Source organism: Silene latifolia, chromosome 1 (genome assembly GCF_048544455.1).
Source record: "Silene latifolia isolate original U9 population chromosome 1, ASM4854445v1, whole genome shotgun sequence".
Taxonomy (NCBI): Eukaryota; Viridiplantae; Streptophyta; class Magnoliopsida; order Caryophyllales; family Caryophyllaceae; genus Silene; species Silene latifolia.
In genome coordinates, this window is record NC_133526.1 from 199,618,695 (window position 1) to 199,642,576 (window position 23,882).

At 41.3% G+C, this 23,882-nt stretch overlaps 1 long non-coding RNA gene across 1 annotated transcript; it reads right to left on the reverse strand.

Moving 5' to 3' along the window:
* Window positions 1-21,275: 21,275 nt before the first annotated feature.
* LOC141622328 (uncharacterized) lies at window positions 21,276-23,571 on the reverse strand. Its single transcript, XR_012532946.1, has 3 exons — window positions 23,421-23,571; window positions 23,215-23,323; window positions 21,276-21,465 (listed from the first exon to the last, which is right to left on the reverse strand). It is a non-coding gene; the product is annotated as an uncharacterized LOC141622328 (long non-coding RNA).
* Window positions 23,572-23,882: the final 311 nt, after the last annotated feature.

Consider the following 23,882-nt stretch of genomic DNA (forward strand, 5'->3'; position numbering starts at 1 on the left):
TACGGTTTTTCGGGATTCCGGGGTCCCGGAACAAAATTCTCCGGAAATCACATAGAAAGTTCCTCGGGTCGGATAAAGCGGCCACGCAAAGTTTGAGCACCAACGGAAGACATTTGGGGTGCTTGGTGTGCCTGAAACCAAAGATTCGCAAACTCGGATTATCGTGAAAAATGTGTTAAAGCTCGTTATTTGAGGTTTGAAATCGAATCAGGTTGATTCACGAAATGAGCTCGGACGCATGATTGAAAAACGAGGAGAAAAATAAATAGGGTCCTGCGACCTTGAACAGGCTGAAATTGAATAATACACGGTTTTGGGATTAGGCGTCCGGAACAAAATTCTCCGGAAATCACATATAAAGTTCCTCGGGTCGATAAAGCGGCCACACAAAGTTTGAGCACCAACAAACACATTTGGGGGTGCCGGTGTGCCTGAAACCAAAGATTCGCCGAAGCTCGGATTATCGTGAAAAATGTGTTAAAGCTCGTTATTTGAGGCTGAAATCGAACAGGTTGATTCCTGAAATGAGCTCGAACGCATGATTGAAAAACAGGGAGAAAAATAGACAGGGTCCGGTACGACCTTCGGAACGGCTGAAATTGATTAATACACGATTTTTCGGGATTCCGGCGTCCCGGAACAAAATTCTCCGGAAATCACATATAAAGTTCCTCGGGTCAGATAAAGCAGCCACGCAAAGTTTGATCACCAACGGAAGACATTTGGGGTGCCCGTGTGCCACAAACCAGCATTCGCCTAAACTCGGATTATCGTGAAAAATGTGTTAAAGCTCGTTATTTGAGGCTGAAATCGAACAAGTTGATTCCTGAAATGAGCTCGGACGCGTGATTGAAAAACATGGAGAAAAAGAAACAGGGTCCGGTACGACCTTCCGAACGGCTTAAATTGAAGTGTATAATACACGGGTTTTAGGGGTTCCGGGGTCCCGGAACAAAATTCTCCGGAAATCATATAGAAAGTTACTCGGGTCAGATAAAGCGGCCACGCAAAGTTTGAGCACCAACGGAAGACATTTGTGGGTGCCGATGTGCCACAAACCAGCATTCGCCGAAACTCGGATTATCGTGAAAAATGTGTTAAAGCTCGTTAATTGAAGCTGAAATCGAACAGGTTGATTCCTGAAATGAGCTCGGACGCGTGATTGAAAAACAGGGAGAAAAAGAAACAGGGTCCGGCACGACCTTCCGAACGGCTGAAATTGAAGTGTATAATACACGGTTTTTCGGGATTCCGGGGTCCCAGAACAACATTCTCCGGAAATCATATAGAAAGTTCCCCGGGTCAGAAAAAGCGGCCACGCAAAGTTTGAGCACCAACGGAAGACATTTAGGGGTGCCGGTGTGCCACAAACCAGCATTCGCCGAAACTCGGATTATCGTGAAAAATGTGTTAAAGTTCGTTATTTGAGGCTGAAATCGAACAGGTTGATTTCTGAAATGAGCTCGGACGCGTGATTGAAAAACAGGGAGAAAAAGAAAACGGGTCCGGTACGACCTTCCGAACGGCTGAAATTGAAGTGTATATAATACACGGTTTTCGGGATTCCGGGGTCCCGGAACAAAATTCTCCGGAAATCACATAGAAAGTTCCTCGGGTCAGATAAAGGGGCTACGCAAAGTTTGAGCACCAACGGAAGACATTTGGGGTGCGGTGTGCGAAAACCGGCGATTCGCCGAAACTCGGATTATCGTGAAAAATGTGTTAAAGCTCGTTATTTGAGGCTGAAATCGAACAGGTTGATTCTGAAATGAGCTCGGACGCGTGATTGAAAAGCGAGGAGAAAAAGAAACAGGGTCCTGTCGACCTTACGAACAGTGAAATTGAAGTGTATAATAACGGTTTTTCGGGATTCCGGGGTCCCAGAACAAAATTCTCCGGAAATCATATAGAAAGTTCCTCGGGTCAGATAAAGCGGCCACACAAAGTTTGAGCACCAACGGAAGACATTTGGGGGTGTCGGTGTGCCACAAACCAGCATTCGCCGAAACTCGGATTATCGTGAAAAATGTGTTAAATCTCGTTGTTTGAGGCTGAAATCGAACAGGTTGATTCCTGAAATGAGCTCGGACGCGTGATTGAAAAACAGGGAGAAAAAGAAAATGGGTCCGGTACGACCTTCCGAACGGCTGAAATTGAAGTGTATATAATACACGGTTTTCGGGATTCCGGGGTCCCGGAACAAAATTCCTTGAAAATCACATAGAAAGTTCCTTGGGTCAGATAAAGCGGCCACGCAAAGTTTGAGCACCAATGGAAGACATTTGTGGGTGTTGATGTGCCACAAACCAGTATTCGCCGAAACTCGGATTATCGTGAAAAATGTGTTAAAGCTCGTTAATTGAGGCTGAAATCGAATAGGTTGATTCCTGAAATGAGCTCGGACGCGTGATTGAAAAACAGGGAGAAAAAGAAACAGGGTCCATTACGACCTTCCGAACGGCTGAAATTAAAGTGTATAATACAGGGTTTTTCGGGATTTTGAGGTCCTGGAACAAAATCCTCCAGAAATCGCATAGAAAGTTCATGGGGTCAGATAAAGCGGCCACGCAAAATTTAAGCACCAACGGAAGACATTTGGGGGTGCCGGTGTGCCAGAAACCAGCATTCGCCGAAACTCGGATTATCGTGAAAAATGCGTTAAAGCTCGTTATTTGAGGCTGAAATCGAACGATTAACTCCTGGAATGAGGTAGGACGCGTGATTGAAAAACAGCGAGAAAAATAAACCGGTCCGACGACCTCCCGAACGTATGAAATTGAAGTGTATAATACACGGTTTTTCGGGATTAAAGTCCCGAACAAAATTCTCCGGAAATCGCATAAAAGTTCCCGGGGACAGATAAAGCGGCCACGCAAAATTTGAGCACCAATCAAGACATTTGGGGGTGCGGTGTGTCGAAACCAAAGATTCGCCGAAACTCGGATTATCGTGAAAAATGCGTTAAAGCTCGTTATTTGAGGCTGAAATCGAACAGGTTAACTTCCGGAATGAGGTAGGACGCGTGATTGAAAAACAGGGAGAAAAAGAAACCGGGTTCGTTACGACCTCCCGAACGGGCGAAAATTGAAGTGTATAATACACGGTTTTTCGGGATTCCGGAACAAAATTCTCCGGAAATCGCATAGAAAGTTCCTGGGGTGAGATAAAGCGGCCACGCAAAATTTGAGCACCAACGGAAGACATTTGGGGTGCTTGGTGTGCGAAAACCAAACGATTCGCGAAACTCGGATTATCGTGAAAAATGCGTTAAAGCACGTTATTTGAGGCTGAAATCGAAAAGGTTAACTCCTTGAATGAGGTAGGACGCGTGATTGAAAAACGAGGAGAAAAAGAAACCGGGTTAATTCGACCTCCCGAACAGCTGAAATTGAAGTGTATAATACACGGTTTTTCGGGATTAAAGGTTCCCGGAACAAAATTCTACGGAAATCGCGTAGAAAGTTCCTGGGGTAGATAAAGCGGCCACGCAAAATTTGAGCACCAACGGAAGACATTTGGGGGTGCGGTGTGCGTGAAAACGGCGATTCGCGAAACTCGGATTATCGTGAAAAATGCGTTAAAGCTCGTTATTTGAGGTCAAAATCAAACAGGTTAACTCCTGGAATGAGGTAGGACGCGTGATTGAAAAACAGGAAAAAAAAAACCGGGGCGATCGACCTCCCGAACGGCTGAAATTGAAGTGTATAATACACGGTTTTTCGGGATTCCGGGGTCCCGGAACAAAATTCTCCGGAAATTGCATAGAAAGTTCCTGGGGTCAGATAAAGCGGCCACGCAAAATTTGAGCACCAACGGAAGACATTTGGGGGTGCCGGTGTGTCGAAACCAAAGATTCGCCGAAACTCGGATTATCGTGAAAAATGCGTTAAAGCTCGTTATTTGAGGCTGAAATCGAACAGTTAACTCCGGAATGAGGTAGGACGCGTGATTGAAAAACAGGAGAAAAAGAAACCGGTCCTATTTACCTCCCGAACGGTGAAATTGAAGGGTATAATACACGTTTTTGGGATTAGTGGTCCCGGAACAAAATTCTCCGGAAATCGCATAGAAAGTTCCTGGGGTCAGATAAAGCGGCCACGCAAAATTTGAGCACCAACGGAAGACATTTGGGGGTGCCGGTGTGCCAGAAACCAGCGTTCGCCGAAACTCGGATTATCGTGAAAAATGCGTTAAAGCACGTTATTTGAGGCTGAAATCGAATAGGTTAACTCCTTGAATGAGGTAGGACGCGTGATTGAAAAACAGGGACAAAAATAAACCGGGTCCGTTACGACCTCCCGAACGGTTGAAATTGAAGTGTATAATACACGGTTTTTCGGGATTCCGGGGTCCCGGAACAAAATTCATCGGGAATCGCATAGAAAGTTCCTGGGGTCAGATAAAGCGGCCACGCAAAATTTGAGCACCAACGGAAGACATTTGGGGGTGCCGTGTGTGCGAAAAACCGCGTTCGCGAAACTCGGATTATCGTGAAAAATGTGTTAAAGCTCGTTATTTGAGGTTGAAATCGAACAGGTTGATTCTGAAATGAGCTCGGACGCGTGATTGAAAAGCGAGGAGAAAATGAAACAGGGCCGATGACCTTACGAACGGTGAAATTGAAGTGTATAATACACGGTTTTTCGGGATTCCGGGGTCCCGGAACAAAATTCTCCGGAAATCACATAGAAAGTTCCTCGGGTCAGATAAAGCGGCCACGCAAAGTTTGAGCACCAACGGAAGACATTTGTGGGTGTCGATTTGCCACAAACCAGCATTCGCCGAAACTCGGATTATCGTGAAAAATGTGTTAAAGCTCGTTAATTGAGGCTGAAATCGAATAGGTTGATTCTGAAATGAGCTCGGACGCGTGATTGAAAAACAGGAGAAAAAGAAACGAGGGTCGATCGACCTTCCGAACGGCTGAAATTAAAGTGTATAATACAGGGTTTTTCGGGATTCCGAGGTCCCGGAACAAAATCCTCCAGAAATCGCATAGAAAGTTCATGGGGTCAGATAAAGCGGCCACGCAAAATTTAAGCACAAACGGAAGACATTTGGGGTGCGGTGTGCGAAAACCAAAGATTCGCCGAAACTCGGATTATCGTGAAAAATGCGTTAAAGCTCGTTATTTGAGGCTGAAATCGAACAGGTTAACTCCCGGAATGAGGTAGGACGCGTGATTGAAAAACAGGGAGAAAAAGAAACCGGGTCCGTTACGACCTCCCGAACGGCTGAAATTAAAGTGTTTAATACACGGTTTTTCGGGATTCCGGGGTCCCGGAACAAAATTCACCGGGAATCGCATAGAAAGTTCCTGGGGTCAGATAAAGCGGCCACACAAAATTTGAGCACCAACGGAAGACATTTGGGGTGCGGTGTGCGAAAACCGGCGTTCACAAACTCGGATTATCGTGAAAAATGTGTTAAAGCTCGTTATTTGAGGTTGAAATCGAACAGGTTGATTCTGAAATGAGCTCGGACGCGTGATTGAAAAGCGAGGAGAAAATGAAACAGGTCCGATGCGACCTTACGAGCAGTGAAATTGAAGTGTATAATACACGGTTTTCGGGATTCCGGGGTCCCGGAACAAAATTCTCCGGAAATCACATAGAAAGTTCCTCGGGTCAGATAAAGCGGCCACGCAAAGTTTGAGCACCAACGGAAGACATTTGTGGGTGTCGATTTGCCACAAACCAGCATTCGCCGAAACTCGGATTATCGTGAAAAATGTGTTAAAGCTCGTTAATTGAGGCTGAAATCGAATAGGTTGATTCCTGAAATGAGCTCGGACGCGTGATTGAAAAACAGGGAGAAAAAGAAACAGGGTCCAGTACGACCTTCCGAACGGCTGAAATTAAAGTGTATAATACAGGGTTTTTCGGGATTCCGAGGACCCGGAACAAAATCCTCCAGAAATCGCATAGAAAGTTCATGGGGTCAGATAAAGCGGCCACGCAAAATTTAAGCACAAACGGAAGACATTTGGGGGTGCCGGTGTGCCAGAAACCAGCATTCGCCGAAACTCGGATTATCGTGAAAAATGCATTAAAGCTCGTTATTTGAGGCTGAAATCGAACAGGTTAACTCCCGGAATGAGGTAGGACGCGTGATTGAAAAACAGGGAGAAAAAGAAACCGGGTCCGTTACGATCTCCCGAACGGCTGAAATTAAAGTGTATAATACACGGTTTTTCGGGATTCCGGGGTCCCGGAACAAAATTCACCGGGAATCGCATAGAAAGTTCCTGGGGTCAGATAAAGCCGCCACGCAAAATTTGAGCACCAACGGAAGACATTTGGGGTGCGGTGTGCGAAAAACCGAAGATTCGCCAAACTCGGATTATCGTGAAAAATGCGTTAAAGCTCGTTATTTGAGGTCGAAATCGAACGATTAACTCCTGGAATGAGGTAGGACGTGTGATTGAAAAACAGCGAGAAAAATAAACCGGGTCCGTACGACCTCCCGAACAGTACAAAATTGAAGTGTATAATACACGGTTTTTCGGGATTCCGTGGTCCCGAACAAAATTCTCCGGAAATCGCATATAAAGTTCCTGGGTCGAGATAAAGCGGCCACGCAAAATTTGAGCACCAACGGAAGACATTTGGGGGTGCGGTGTGCGAAAACCAAAGATTCGCCGAAACTCGGATTATCGTGAAAAATGCGTTAAAGCTCGTTATTTGAGGCTGAAATCGAACAGGTTAACTCCTGGAATGAGGTAGGACGCGTGATTGAAAAACAGGGAGAAAAAGAAACCGGGTCCGGTACGACCTCCTGAACGGCTGATATTCAAGTGTATAATACACGGTTTTTCGGGATTCCGGGGTCCCGGAACAAAATTCTCCGGAAATCGCATAGAAAGTTCCTGGGGTCAGATAAAGCGGCCACGCAAAATTTGAACACCAACGGAAGACATTTGGGGTGCTTGGTGTGCGAAAACCAAAGATTCGCCGAAACTCGGATTATCGAGAAAAATGCGTTAAAGCTCGTTATTTGAGGCTGAAATCAAACAGGTTAACTCCTGGAATGAGGTAGGACGCGTGATTGAAAAACAGGGAGAAAAAGAAACCGGGTCCGGTACGACCTCCCGAACGGCTGAAATTAAAGTGTATATAATACACGATTTTTCGGGATTCCGGGGACCCGGAACAAAATTCACCGGGAATCGCATAGAAAGTTCCTGGGGTCAGATAAAGCGGCCACGCAAAATTTGAGCACCAACGGAAGACATTTGGGGGTGCCGGGTGTGCGAAAACCAAGATTCGCCAAACTCGGATTATCGTGAAAAATGCGTTAAAGCTCGTTATTTGAGGCTGAAATCGAAAAGGTTAACTCCTGGAATGAGGTAGGACGCGTGATTGAAAAACAGCGAGAAAAAGAAACCGGGTCCTATGACGACCTCCCGAACAGTTTGAAATTGAAGTGTATAATACACGATTTTTCTGGGGTTCCGTTGTCCGGAACAAAATTCTCCGGAAATCGCATAGAAAGTTCCTGGGGTGAGATAAAGCGGCCACGCAAAATTTGAGCACCAACGGAAGACATTTGGGGGTGGTGTGCGAAACCAAAGATTCGCGAAACTCGGATTAATGTGAAAAATGCGTTAAAGCTCGTTATTTGAGGCCGAAATCGAACAGGTTAACTCCTGGAATGAGGTAGGACGCGTGATTGAAAAACAGGAGAAAAAGAAACCGGTCCTAGATCGACCTCTGAACGGCGATATTCAAGTGTATAATACACGGTTTTTCGGGATTCCGGGGTCCCGAACAAAATTCTCCGGAAATCGCATAGAAAGTTCCTGGGTCAGATAAAGCGGCCACGCAAAATTTGAACACCAACGGAAGACATTTGGGGTGCTTGGTGTGCGAAAACCAAGATTCGCGAAACTCGGATTATCGAGAAAAATGCGTTAAAGCTCGTTATTTGAGGTGAAATCAAACAGTTAACTCCTGGAATGAGGTAGGACGCGTGATTGAAAAACGGGAGAAAAAGAAACCGGTCCGTCGACCTCCCGAACGGTGAAATTAAAGTGTATATAATACACGATTTTTCGGATTCCGGGACCCGAACAAAATTCACCGGAATCGCATAGAAAGTTCCTGGGGTCGATAAAGCGGCCACGCAAAATTTGAGCACCAACGGAAGACATTTGGGGTGCGGTGTGCGAGAAACCAAAGATTCGCCGAAACTCGGATTATCGTGAAAAATGCGTTAAAGCTCGTTATTTGAGGCTGAAATCGAAAAGGTTAACTCCTGGAATGAGGTAGGACGCGTGATTGAAAAACAGCGAGAAAAAGAAACCGGGTCCGGTACGACCTCCCGAACGGCTGAAATTGAAGTGTATAATACACGATTTTTCGGGGTTCCGTTGTCCCGGAACAAAATTCTACGGAAATCGCATAGAAAGTTCCTGGGGTCAGATAAAGCGGCCACGCAAAATTTGAGCACCAACGGAAGACATTTGGGGGTGCCGGTGTGCCAGAAACCAGCATTCGCCGAAACTCGGATTAATGTGAAAAATGCGTTAAAGCTCGTTATTTGAGGCTGAAATCGAACAGGTTAACTCCTTGAATGAGGTAGGACGCGTGATTGAAAAGTAGGGAGAAAAAGAAACCGGGTCCGTTACGACCTCCCGAACGGTTGAAATTGAAGTGTATATAATACACGGTTTTTCGGGATTCCGGGGTCCCGGAACAAAATTCTCCGGAAATCGCATAGAAAGTTCCTGGGGTCAGATAAAGCGGCCACGCAAAATTTGAGCACCAACGGAAGACATTTGGGGGTGCCGGTGTGCGAAAACCAAAGATTCGCCGAAACTCGGATTATCGTGAAAAATGCATTAAAGCTCGTTATTTGAGGTCAAATCGAAATCAGTTAACTACTTGAATGAGGTAGGACGCGTGATTGAAAAACAGGAGAAAAAGAAACCGGGTCCTGTTACCTCCCGAACGGGTGAAATTGAAGTGTATAATACACGGTTTTTCGGGATTCCGGTCCCGGAACAAAATTCTCCGAGATCGCATAGAAAGTTCCTGGGTCGATAAAGCGGCCACGCAAAATTTAAGCACCAACGGAAGACATTTGGGGTGCGGTGTGCAAAAAACCAAAGATTCGCGAAACTCGGATTATCGTGAAAAATGCGTTAAAGCTCGTTATTTGAGGTCAAATCAAACAGGTTAACTCCTGGAATGAGGTAGGACGCGTGATTGAAAAACAGGGAGAAAAAGAAACCGGGTCCGGTACGACCTCCCGAACGGCTGAAATTGAAGTGTATAATACACGGTTTTTCGGGATTCCAGGGTCCCGGAACAAAATTCTCCGGAAATCGCATAGAAAGTTCCCGGGGTCAGATAAAGCGGCCACGCAAAATTTGAGCACCAACGGAAGATATTTGGGGGTGCGGTGTGTCGAAACCAAAGATTCGCCGAAACTCGGATTATCGTGAAAAATGCGTTAAAGCTCGTTATTTGAGGCTGAAATCGAATAGGTTAACTTTCGGAATAAGGTAGGACGCGTGATTGAAAAACAGGGAGAAAAAGAAACCGGATCCGGTACGACTTCCGGAACGGCTGAAATTGAAGTGTATAATACACGGTTTTTCGGGATTCTGGGTCCCTGAAAAAATTCTCCGAAATCGCATAGAAATTCCTGGGGTCAGATAAAGCGGCCACGCAAAATTTGAGCACCAACGGAAGACATTTGGGGTGCGGTGTGCGAAACCAAAGATTCACCGAAACTCGGATTATCGTGAAAAATGCGTTAAAGCTCGTTATTTGAGGTCAAATCGAACAGGTTAACTCCTGGAATGAGGTAGGAAGCGTGATTGAAAAACAGGAGAAAAAGAAACGGGTCCTGTGCGACCTCACGAACGGTGAAATTGAAGTGTATAATACACGGTTTTTCGGGATTCCGGGGTCCCGAACAAAATTCTCCGGAAATCGCATAGAAAGTTCCTGGGGTCGATAAAGCGGCCACGCAAAATTTGAGCACCAACAAGAAGACATTTGGGGGTGCCGGTGTGCGAAAACCGGCGTTCGCGAAACTCGGATTATCGTGAAAAATGCGTTAAAGCTCGTTATTTGAGTCTGAAATCGAACAGGTTAACTACTTGAATGAGGTAGGACGCGTGATTGAAAAACGAGGAGAAAAAGAAACCGGTCCTGACGACCTCCCGAACTAGTGAAATTGAAGTGTATAATACACGGTTTTTCGGATTCCGGTCCCGAACGAAATTCTCCGGAGATCGCATAGAAAGTTCCTGGGGTCAGATAAAGCGGCCACGCAAAATTTGAGCACCAACGGAAGACATTTGGGGGTGCCGGTGTGCCAAAAACCAGCATTCGCCGAAACTCGGATTATCGTGAAAAATGCGTTAAAGCTCGTTATTTGAGGCTGAAATCGAACAGGTTAACTCCTGGAATGAGGTAGGATGCGTGATTGAAAAACAGGGAGAAGAAGAAACCGGGTCCGGTAGGACTTTCCGAACGGCTGAAATTGAAGTGTATAATACACGGTTTTTCGGGATTCCGGGGTCCCAGAACAAAATTCTCCGGAAATCGCATAGAAAGTTCATGGGGTCAGATAAAGCGGCCACGCAAAATTTGAGCACCAACGGAAGACATTTGGGGGTGCGGTGTGCGAAAACCAAATTCGCCAAAACTGGATTATCGTGAAAAATGCGTTAAAGCTCGTTATTTGAGGTTGAAATCGAACAGGTTAACTCCTGGAATGAGGTAGGACGCGTGATTGAAAAAAACGGAGAAAAAGAAACCGGTCCGTCGACCTCCCGAACGGTCAAATTGAAGTGTATAATAATACACGGTTTTTCGGATCCGGTCCCTAACAAAATTCTCCGGAAATCGCATAGAAAGTTCCTGGGGTCGATAAAGCGGCCACGCAAAATTTGAGCACCAACGGAAGACATTTGGGGGTGCGGTGTGCGAAAACCAAAGATTCGCGAAACTCGGATTATCGTGAAAAATGCGTTAAAGCTCGTTATTTGAGGCTGAAATCGAACAGTTAACTCCGGAATGAGGTAGGACGCGTGATTGAAAAACAGGAAAAAGAAACCGGTCCGTTACGACCTCTGAACGGCTGAAATTAAAGTGTATAATACACGGTTTTTCGGGATTCCGGGGTCCCGGAACAAAATTCACCGGGAATCGCATAGAAAGTTCCTGGGGCAGATAAAGCGGCCACGCAAAATTTGAGCACCAACGGAAGACATTTGGGGGTGCCGGTGTGCCAGAAACCAGCGTTCGCCGAAACTCGGATTATCGTGAAAAATGCGTTAAAGCTCGTTATTTGAGGCTGAAATCGAACAGGTTAACTACTTGAATGAGGTAGGACGCGTGATTGAAAAACAGGGAGAAAATGTAACGCCCCGTAATTTCGGACCGTTAGTATATTTCGGAAATAATTTGTTAATCAAATAAAATTTGATATTTAAGTATTTAAAGTAAAAATAATTCAAAGAAATATAATTTTATTATATTTTGAAGAAAAGTATTTATTTTGATAGTTTCGAAATGTTTAAAAATAGTTTAAACCGTGTAAAAATCTTTTATTTCGAAATAAGAGCTTATCGGGGGGAAATGACAATTCTTTTGAACATTGGGTAAACGAATTTGGAAATGGGTCGTATGAGTATTCAATTTTCTTGTAATCTAGTGTTTAAGAACTTTGGTCTTGTCGGAATTTGCATTTGACCTACGGTTTTAATTATTATTGAAACGAGCCAAAACCGACTCGTAAAAATCCCGACTCAAACCCGCTCCTTCCTTTCTTCCTCTCCTATCCCGCGGCTCCCCTCCCCCTTTCCTTTTTTTTTTTTTTTTTTTTTTCTGATTTTCTTATCTTCATCTTCCTCTATCTCCAAAAAAATAAGAAAACACCATTTTTACCCAAATCAAAGCTTAATTTCACCATAACTTTTGCATTTCTTATCGGTTTTTCATAAAATTTATATTTCCGGAATCCTCTCGTCGAGATCTACAACCTGGTATAATTTAATTTCAGTTTTTTTGAAGTTGTTTTAAGACGAATTTTGGGCAAATTTCGGTTTATGTACTTATTTTTGTGTTTTTATTGTTTTTTTTAGGTGAAGAATTGGAGGACGAGTTTGGGGACTCGTATATTGTGGAAGATAGCAGCTAGTGTATATTAGGGTTTGGGTTTTAAGGTGCTAATTGCTCATTTTCTAGCTTAAGGTAACATATTTCGAGTTACTCGACGAATAATCGTCACAATCCTTGTTGTTTTTGTATGTTTTGTGATTTTTGTTTGAGTAGTAATTTTCACATGATAAAATTTGATGCATGCATGCTTAATTTATGTCTTTTGTTAGTTTAAGTTAACATAGTTGTATTGGGGACGATTAATTATGTTTCAGACGGTCTTATACTGAACAAAAATGGAGAAATGGAGGTGTAGGGGTGGCGGCAGCAGGCCGGCAGGCCCATGGCAGGCCCACGGCAGGCCCACGGCTGGCCCGGGTCGGCCCGTTACTTGTTTCGCGGTTTTCCATGCTTTGTTCGTCATTTTAGGTTCAATAATGATATAATTAGACTAAGTAACATATGGTTAAACTTAGGAAATGAATTATAATAGTAGTTAAAAATTATGTTAATGGTAAAAAAAATTATGTTATATTGATAGTTATCACATGTTAGGATAGTTTACAAAATGAAATTGTAATTAATAGGCTCAAAATGAATTATATAGCTATAATTGTAATGTTTTGATGATTGTGCCGAAAACTGAGCCTTAGTCCCTTTGACTGATTCGATGTCAGTTAATTGAGTGATTGGTCAGCCGCAATTTAACCCGTACCTGTCGCAGGGCTGGGGTTGCGGGTAAAAATTCGGTTGGATGAAGTTTTATATGAATTGGATAATCGGCCTTTTTCTTGTTTTAGGCCATTTATTATATTTATGTTTCACATGTGTAGTTAGTTGATTTGAGTAGCTTCTTATATTGTAAAAATGGCCCTAGTTTCCCCTAAAGCCTTTAATATTGTTAAAATTTGCTAGAATTGAAATGGGTATTGAATATCTCTTGCAGGTTGTTGTGGTTGTCATAGATAGGTCTTTATAGTCTCTGACGAGTATATGTTCACTGCTTAATAGCCTTTGTGTTCATGACTAGTGGATTTATTTCCAAGTTGGGGCATGACCTCATTACTTATTTTGATAGTAAGTGGTCAGCTTAAGTACTAGCCAACCCTTTGGTGGACTCCTTAGGGTACTCACTTTGTTTTAGAAAAATTGTGGGTCTTGGGTGCGGTGGTGTGTATCCGCATGTCTAGGTCTGCGCAGATTTTAGGCTAGGGTTGTGTTGTGTCTTGGCCATGTTTTATTAATATTAACCGCTGAGCCAAGATACCGGTTCGATTAACTTCCCTACCTCGTGGTATAGACTCGAGTTACAGAGTGACTATTGACGGTGCTAAGAACTTATGCCGGTCTTTGATATATTGCCCTTTCTTGTATGGTGACTTTATGAACTGTAATAGGTGAGATGTAAGCGATTCTGATTGATAAAGTTTGGATTACTATTTGTTATATGATTCACATGATAGTTTAGTTTGGTCAGTTTAGGGGTCATAGGTTAGATTACATGATAATTTCATTGTTTTTCATATTGTTTACATGTTATACTACATGTTGCATTAATTATGACGATTCGTGGCTGGGAGGACTCGAAGTTACTCCCCACTGAATTGTGGCTTTCGTGTTTGTATAAAATGCGATTGACAGGTTGTTGATGCTTTGTTGGGGTCACAGACGAGCTAGTTTTTTTTTTTTGGTAAAGACAGACGAGCTAGTGAGCATAAGGAACCTTGGACCTAGTTTTGGCTTTTTCTTTTAGTAAACCTTTTAACTTTTGGTTTTGTATATAATTTGAAGGGACAAATGTCTCCCTTTTCTATTTTGGGTTTGTATCTTTACATTTTCTTATCGTTAGCTATGGCATGTAAATTAGTTCGTTAGCATTGCAGGTTTTGGCACCCGCCTCTTGGGAATGTTGGAAATGTTGTGATTGGTTTAGAAATTTTTTTGAAATTACAGGTTTTTATATAGTTGGACCAATTACAAACATATCCTACCAGTTTTTCCGTAGATTTTAGGTGTTAGTTTATCGCGTTATTTAAGGGTGTCACAGAAAAAGAAACCGGGTCCGGTACGACCTCCCGAACGGCTGAAATTGAAGTGTATAATACACGGTTTTTCGGGATTCCGGGCACCCGGAACAAAATTCTCCGGAGATCGCATAGAGAGTTCCTGGGGTCAGATAAAGCGGCCACGCAAAATTTGAGCACCAACGGAAGACATTTGGGGTGCTTGGTGTGCGAAAACCAAATTCGCCGAAACTCGGATTATCGTGAAAAATGCGTTAAAACTCGTTATTTGAGGCTGAAATCGAATAGGTTAACTTTCGGAATGAGGTAGGACGCGTGATTGAAAAACAGGGAGAAAAAGAAACCGGATCCGATGCGACCTCTGAACAGGTGAAATTGAAGTGTATAATACACGGTTTTTTGGGATTCCGGGTCCCGGAACAAAATTCTCCGGAAATCGCATAGAAATTACTGGGTCGATAAAGCGGCCACGTAAAATTTGAGCACCAACGGAAGACATTTGGGGTGCCGGTGTGCGAAACCAAAGATTCACCGAAACTCGGATTATCGTGAAAAATGCGTTAAAGCTCGTTATTTGAGGCTGAAATCGAACAGGTTAACTCCTGGAATGAGGTAGGAAGTGTGATTGAAAAACAGGGAGAAAAAGAAACCGGTCCTGCGACCTCACGAACGGTAACTAAATTGAAGTGTATAATACACGGTTTTTCGGGATTAAAGGTCCCGAACAAAATTCTCCGGGAATCGCATAGAAAGTTCCTGGGGTCAGATAAAGCGGCCACGCAAAATTTGAGCACCAACAGAAGACATTTGGGGGTGCCGGTGTGCCAGAAACCAGCGTTCGCCGAAACTCGGATTATCGTGAAAAATGCGTTAAAGCTCGTTATTTGAGGTTGAAATCGAACAGGTTAACTACTTGAATGAGGTAGGACGCGTGATTGAAAAACAGGGAGAAAAAGAAACCGAGTCCGGTACGACCTCACGAACGGCTGAAATTGAAGTGTATAATACACGGTTTTTCGGGATTCCGGGGTCCCGGAACAAAATTCTCCGGAGATCGCATAGAAAGTTCCTGGGGTCAGATAAAGCGGCCACGCAAAATTTGAGCACCAACGGAAGACATTTGGGGGTGCCGGTGTGCCAAAAACCAGCATTCGCCGAAACTCGGATTATCGTGAAAAATGCGTTAAAGCTCGTTATTTGAGGCTGAAATCGAATAGGTTAACTCCCAGAATGAGGTAGGACGCGTGATTGAAAAACAGGGAGAAAAAGAAACCGGATCCGGTACGACCTCCTGAACGGCTGAAATTGAAGTGTATAATACACGGTTTTTCGGGATTCCGGGGTCCCGGAACAAAATTCTCCGGAAATCGCATAGAAATTCCTGGGGTCAGATAAAGAGGCCACGCAAAATTTGAGCACCAACGGAAGACATTTGGGGGTGCCGGTGTGCCAGAAACCAGCATTCACCGAAACTCGGATTATCATGAAAAATGCGTTAAAGCTCGTTATTTGAAGCTGAAATCGAACAGGTTAACTCCTGGAATGAGGTAGGACGCGTGATTGAAAAACAGTGTGACACCCTTAAATCTAGCCTTAATTAAATACGTAAATTCTGCAGAAAAACTGGTAGGATATGTTTGTAAATGGTTCAACTAGTCCAAAAACCTGCAATTTCAAAAAAATTTTCTTCCTAAACCATTCACAACCAATCCAACTCAAGAAGAGTGTCAAAAACCCTGCAATTGCTACAATCTAATTTACTTAACACCGCTAAAGGTAAGAAAATACATAATGATACAACCCAAAATAGAAAAAGGGAGACATATGTCCCTTCAAATAATATACAAACCAAAAGATAAAAGGGTTACTATAAGAATAGCCAAAAACTAGGTCCAAGGTTCCTTGCTCACTAGCTCGTCTGTGACCCCAACAAAGCATCATCAACCCGTCAATCGCATTTTATACAAACACGAAAGCCACAATTCAGTGGGGAGTAACTTCCGAGTCCTCCCGACCACGAATCGTCAAAATTAATGTAACATGTAATGTAACATGTAAACAATTTGATAAACCATTTACTTATCATGTATTCTAACAAATGACCCCTAAACTGACCAAACTAAACTATCATGTGAATCATATAACAAATAGTAATCCAAACTTTATCAATCAGAATCGCTTACATCTCACCTATTACAGTTCATAAAATCACCATACAAGAAAGGGCAATATATCAAAGACAGGCATAAGTTCTTAGCACGGTCAATAGTCACTTTGTAACTCGAGTCTATACCACGAGGTAGGGAAAGTAATCGAACCGGTATCTTGGCTCAGCGGTTAATATTAATAAAACATGGCCAAGAGACAACACAACCCTAGCCTAAAATCTGCGCAGACCTAGACATGCGGATACACACCACCGCACCCAAGACCCACAACTTTTTTTAAAACAAAGTGAAGTGAGTACCCTAAGGACACCACCGAAGGGTTGGCTAGTACTTAAGCTGACCCCATACTATCAAAATAAGTACCTGAGGTCATGCCCCAACTTGGATTTAAATCCACTAGTCAGGAACACAAAGGCTATCAAGCAGTGAACATATACTCGTCAGAGACTATAAAGACCTATCTATGATGAAGGCCGAAATACTCACCTAGGACCTAGTCCCAGCTAGTCCCAGCTTGAATACTTTAGCCCACACCACACAAGACTCACCACACAAGTCAAGTAAGACACCCACTTAACCATAAAAGGGCAAAAAGTCCTACTTACCAACATGAATTCTAATATTCTATCATGTGAAAGGCTATATAATTGTCTATTCAGCAGATAAACCAACAGAATCCTCAATACAAATTTCCAATTCTAGCAATATTAACCAAATTAAAGGCTTCAGGGAATCTAGGGCCGTTTCTACAATATAAGAAGCTACTTGAATTCAACTAACTACACATGTGAAACAAATATATAATGAATGGCCTAAAACAAGAAAAAGGCCGACTATCTAATTCATTCAAAATTTCATCCAACCGAATTTTTATCCGCAACCCCAGCCCTGCGACAGGTACGGGTCAAATTGCGGCTGACCAATCACTCAATTAATCGACATCTCATCATCCAAAGGGACTAAGGCTCGATTTTACACAATCAACAAAACATTACAATTATCACTATAAAATTCATTTTGAGCCTATTAATTACAATTTCATTTTGTAAACTATCCTATCATGTGATAATTATCAATATAACATAATTTTTCTACCATTAACATAACTTTTAGTTACCATTATGACTCACTTCACAAGTTTAACCATGTGTACTTATTCTAATTACATCCTTAATGAACCTAAAATGACGGACAAAACATGGAAAACCGCGAAACAAGCAACGGGCCGACCCGGGCCAGCCGTGGGCTAGCCGTGGGCCTGCCACGGGCCTGCCGGCCTGCTGCCCGTCACCCTATTCCTCTTATTTTTCCGTTTTTTTCTTCATTTTAACTCGCTTTAACATCATCTAATCATTAATTAATCGTTCCATTACTAATATCCTAACTTAAACTAACCAAAAGGCATAAATTAAGCATGCATGCAACCATATTTTAACATGTGAAAATTATTACTTAAACCAAAAATCACAAAACATCCAAAACAACAAAGATTGTGACGATCTTTCGTCGAGTAACTCGAAATATGTTACCTTAAGCTAGAAAATAAGCAATTAGCACCTCAAAACCCAAACCCTAACAACAACTAGCCGCTATCCTCTACGATATACGAGTCCCCGAACTCGTCTACCAAATCTTCACCTAATTAAACAATAAAAACACAATAATTAAGCAAAAATACCGAATTTCCGAAAATTGGTCTTAAAACAACTTAATGAAAACTTAAATTAGAACATACTAAGTTGTAGATCTCGGCGAGGGGATTCCGGAAAGGTAAATTTCGTGAAAATCCGATAAGAAACGAAGAAATTATGGCGATTTTAAGCTTGAAATGATGAAAATGGTGTTTTATTTGGTTTGATGTTGATGATGATGATCCTAAGAACAAAAAATCAGAAAAAGAAAGGTAAAGGGGAAGGGGATGCCGCGTGAGGGAAGAAGGAAAGGAGGAAAAGGAAGTGCGGGATTTTTAGTCGGGATTTTTACGAGTCGGGTTTGACTCGTTTCAATAATAATTAAATCCGTAAGTCAAACGCAAATTCCGTCAAGACCAAAGTTTTTAAACACGAGATTACAAGAAAATTGAGTATTCATACGACCCATTTCCAATTTCATTTACCCAACGTTCAAAAGAATTGTCATTTTCCCCACGATACGCCCTTATTTCGAAATAAAGAGTTTTACACGGTTTAAACTATTTTTAAACCTTTCAAAACTATCAAAATAAATACTTTTCTTCAAAATATAATAAAATTATATTTCTTTGAATTATTTTTACTTTAAATACATTAATGTCAAATTTTACTTGATTAATTAATTATTTTGAAATATATTAATCTGATCCAAAATTTACGGGGCGTTACAATCACCCCTCCTTTTTAAAAAGTTTCGTCCTCGAAACTCAGAAGGAGAAATTATAGTTATAAGAAAATATAGGTATCTTTCCAATGAAACGGTGATACTCTTGTTGATCAGACAAGAACATCCACATTCATATCAAGATATAAAAATATTTCTACACCAATAAATGAGAAAACCCATTATTGGGACGTCTCCAACAACGAGATTTAACACTCATTAATGTTAAAACCATAAAAAATCATAAAAGCATTTTCAAAATTTTAGCTTAAAGTTCTATAATAAGAATAATAATCAAAAGAGTTGTATGAATATCCTGAGGTAAGAATTGAAGTCGAACCTAAATGGGTGTCAAAGACGGAGTTTCAAAGGTTACCAACATCAAACTTATGAGAGGAGTATGATGAAGTAAGGAAAAGAGGTATGAGCAGTAACGCTCATGATCAAGGAAGAAGGAAAATCAGACAACACGGAAATGCCAAACACTTTTATCACAAACTACAACAACACCCAAAACGGTTCCAAAAACTTCCTAACAACAAAACTCATAATCACATCTCTCCCAAGGGTTTCCTTAATTGCTTATGTTACCTCATCCTAATCTATTCCCTGAAACAAGGTATTCCACTATAAGCGTAATCTCATCGTTCCTAATCCTCAAACATTCAAAAACAACTTCCACAAGCCTATGGTCATAGCTTCCAACAAAGCTATATTCATATCCAACTAGTGTCAACTACGATTCCCTCAAAAAGTAAACCTTCATTCAAGAATCCCAATACCAAGCTATAAACTCCAAGAGAAAGTTCCTCAAATATTCCACAAGATTCTCATTTCAAAACAAGGTAGTAACATACCAACCCCAAACTCTGAAAAAATCAATAGGATCTCAAGTTTTCTATCCTTTTTCTTACTAAGGATTGCCGAAAGCGGATCTACACTCAGCTGCAACATCATCCCATCATCTCAAGTACTCAATGTGACCTCAAGGTCTATAAATCTTTAGGGTTAACAAATTCTTCTCAACACTAAGTCTCTCTCAACTCAAGAACTCTCAAGAGTCAACTAGAATGCCAAATCACATCACCAAACCATTATGGTCATCCACATCTCAAGGAATATTCTTTCAAATTTGACATCCTAAAACTTACTTACCATCAAATTCCCAAGGATCAAGGTCTTAATTGTAACAACACTTTATCTCCTCAAAGTTCCTAAAACCATAAGTGAAACTATGTTCTTTAACCTAACAATTGGTGTCAACCAAACCATTACCCTTTCTAGTTACCAAAACAAGTGCTAAGACTTCCCAACAATGTAGCTTACTCTCACTCTCATAACATACTTCAAGTAGTAATCAATATCACCCACTAAAACCAACAAATAATCCCACATTTAACATTTCCCACACGATAACATATACATTATTAAACCCTCATATCCAAAATGATTATGGAAGCCCAACCCAAACTCGGCTACTTAGTCAAACCTATATCCTCAAATCACATCCTTGAACTCACGAACTACATTGAACAACATTCCACCATAATTCCCAAATCCAGATATGATTACTAAGATCAACCACGTGTTCTCAAATTTCGAAAGGTCAACAAGGGCTACTCTATACTAGATTTGGTCAACTTAAAAGGTTTAACAAACTAACTAATTCCAAAGTACAATACCAATCCATTCAGCAACATCTATGTCCTATTGTATTCCTTTCAAGGCCTACAAGGATTAGGGCTAACTATCATACCTTTAATTCTCCACAAGAAATATCGAGACTCTCAAATGAAGTAGCTTAGGTTCATTCCATCTTATGTGCTAAGGTAGTACTCATGCTTAATCATCTATAACAAACAAGCTCTCTATAGACATAAATCCCAAGGTATTTCTCAATTCACTAAATTCTCATATCAAGCACAACTAACAAGACTAACCAAAGGGTCCCAAATTATATTCTCCTATACAACTCAAACCTTAAACCATCAATTTCTCCACTCGTTCACGCCCTCCAATGATACATTCTCTCAAAACTGGGTTCTCTTGAACAAGGGAACTATGCTGCGGAATAAAAGGAAGGTGTCCACATGGACTTTATTATAAGAAGAAAACGAACCTAAGATAAATCGGGAGAAAGAATTGAAAGGTAGTTACCAAGGCGAGAGAAGAGGAATTGGAAAGACGAATAAACAACGAGATTGGAAAACTAAGGTAAGATTGCATTATCTACATCTATTGGAGAGCCATCTTACAAAGGAGAAAATCAATTAGTACCTAACAATTAGCAATCACAAACAGACTACCACATAAAATTCTAACTCTACCCATCCTACCCTTCTCTCAAGTTTATTATTCAAAGGTCAAGTGATTCTAAGTGGGGTGCACAAACGTGCATCGGGAGAAATAAGCTCTGATACCAACTGTGACACCCTTAAATCTAGCCTTAATTAAATACGTAAATTCTGCAGAAAAACTGATAGGATATGTTTGTAAATGGTTCAACTAGTCCAAAAACCTGCAATTTCAAAAATTTTTTCTTCCTAAACCATTCACAACCAATCCAACTCAAGAAGAGTGTCAAAAACCCTGCAATTGCTACAATCTAATTTACTTAACACCGCTAAAGGTAAGAAAATACATAATGATACAACCCAAAATAGAAAAAGGGAGACATATGTCCCTTCAAATAATATACAAACCAAAAGATAAAAGGGTTACTATAAGAATAGCCAAAAACTAGGTCCAAGGTTCCTTGCTCACTAGCTCGTCTGTGACCCCCAACAAAGCATCAACAACCTGTCAATCGCATTTTATACAAACACGAAAGCCACAATTCAGTGGGGAGTAACTTCGAGTCCTCCCAGCCACGAATCGTCAAAATTAATGTAACATGTAATGTAACATGTAAACAATTTGATAAACCATTTACTTATCATGTATTCTAACAAATGACCCCTAAACTGACCAAACTAAACTATCATGTGAATCATATAACAAATAGTAATCCAAACTTTATCAATCAGAATCCGCTTACATCTCACCTATTACAGTTCATAAAATCACCATACGAGAAAGGGCAATATATCAAAGACAGGCATAAGTTCTTAGCACGGTCAATAGTCACTTTGTAACTCGAGTCTATACCACGAGGTAGGGAAGGTAATCGAACCGGTATCTTGGCTCGGTTAAATATTAATAAAACATGGCCAAGAGACAACACAACCCTAGCCTAAAATCTGCACAGACCTAGACATGCGGATACACACCACCGCACCCAAGACCCACAACTTTTTTTTAAAACAAAGTGAAGTGAGTACCCTAAGGACACCACCGAAGGGTTGGCTAGTACTTAAGCTGACCCCATACTATCAAAATAAGTACCTGAGGTCATGCCCCAACTTGGATTTAAATCCACTAGTCAGGAACACAAAGGCTATCAAGCAGTGAACATATACTCGTCAGAGACTATAAAGACCTATCTATGATGAAGGCCGAAATACTCACCTAGGACCTAGTCCCACTAGTCCCACTTGAATACTTTAGCCCACACCACACAAGACTCACCACACAAGTCAAGTAAGACACCCACTTAACCATAAAAGGGCAAAAAGTCCTACTTACCAACATGAATTCTAATATTCTATCATGTGAAAGGCTATATAATTGTCTATTCAGCAGATAAACCAACAGAATCCTCAATACAAATTTCCAATTCTAACAATATTAACCAAATTAAAGACTTCAGGGAATCTAGGGCCGTTTCTACAATATAAGAAGCTACTTGAATTCAACTAACTACACATGTGAAACAAATATATAATGAATGGCCTAAAACAAGAAAAAGGCCGACTATCTAATTCATTCAAAATTTCATCCAACCGAATTTTTACCCGCAACCCCAGCCCTGCGACAGGTACGGGTCAAATTGCGGCTGACCAATCACTCAATTAATCGACATCTCATCGATCAAAGGGACTAAGGCTCGATTTTAGACAATCAACAAAACATTACAATTATCACTATAAAATTCATTTTGAGCCTATTAATTACAATTTCATTTTGTAAACTATCCTATCATGTGATAATTATCAATATAACATAATTTTTCTACCATTAACATAACTTTTAGTTACCATTATGACTCACTTCACAAGTTTAACCATGTGTACTTATTCTAATTACATCCTTAATGAACCTAAAATGACGGACAAAACATGGAAAACCGCGAAACAAGCAACGGGCCGACCCGGGCCAGCCGTGGGCTAGCCGTGGGCCTGCCACGGGCCTGCCGGCCTGCTGCCCGTCACCCTATTCCTCTTATTTTTCCGTTTTTTTCTTCATTTTAACTCGCTTTAACATCATCTAATCATTAATTAATCGTTCCATTACTAATATCCTAACTTATACTAACCAAAAGGCATAAATTAAGCATGCATGCAACCATATTTTAACATGTGAAAATTATTACTTAAACCAAAAATCACAAAACATCCAAAACAACAAAGATTGTGACGATCTTTCGTCGAGTAACTCGAAATATGTTACCTTAAGCTAGAAAATAAGCAATTAGCACCTCAAAACCCAAACCCTAACAACAACTAGCCGCTATCCTCTACGATATACGAGTCCCCGAACTCGTCTTCCAAATCTTCACCTAATTAAACAATAAAAACACAATAATTAAGCAAAAATACCGAATTTCCGAAAATTGGTCTTAAAACAACTTAATGAAAACTGAAATTAGAACATACTAAGTTGTAGATCTCGGCGAGGGGATTCCGGAAAGGTAAATTTCGTGAAAATCCGATAAGAAACGAAGAAATTATGGCGATTTTAAGCTTGAAATGATGAAAATGGTGTTTTATTTGGTTTGATGTTGATGATGATGATCCTAAGAACAAAAAATCAGAAAAAGAAAGGTAAAGGGGAAGGGGATGCCGCGTGAGGGAAGAAGGAAAGGAGGAAAAGGAAGTGCGGGATTTTTAGTCGGGATTTTTACGAGTCGGGTTTGACTCGTTTCAATAATAATTAAATCCGTAAGTCAAACGCAAATTCCGTCAAGACCAAAGTTTTTAAACACGAGATTACAAGAAAATTGAGTATTCATACGACCCATTTCCAATTTCATTTACCCAACGTTCAAAAGAATTGTCATTTTCCCCACGATACGCCCTTATTTCGAAATAAAGAGTTTTACACGGTTTAAACTATTT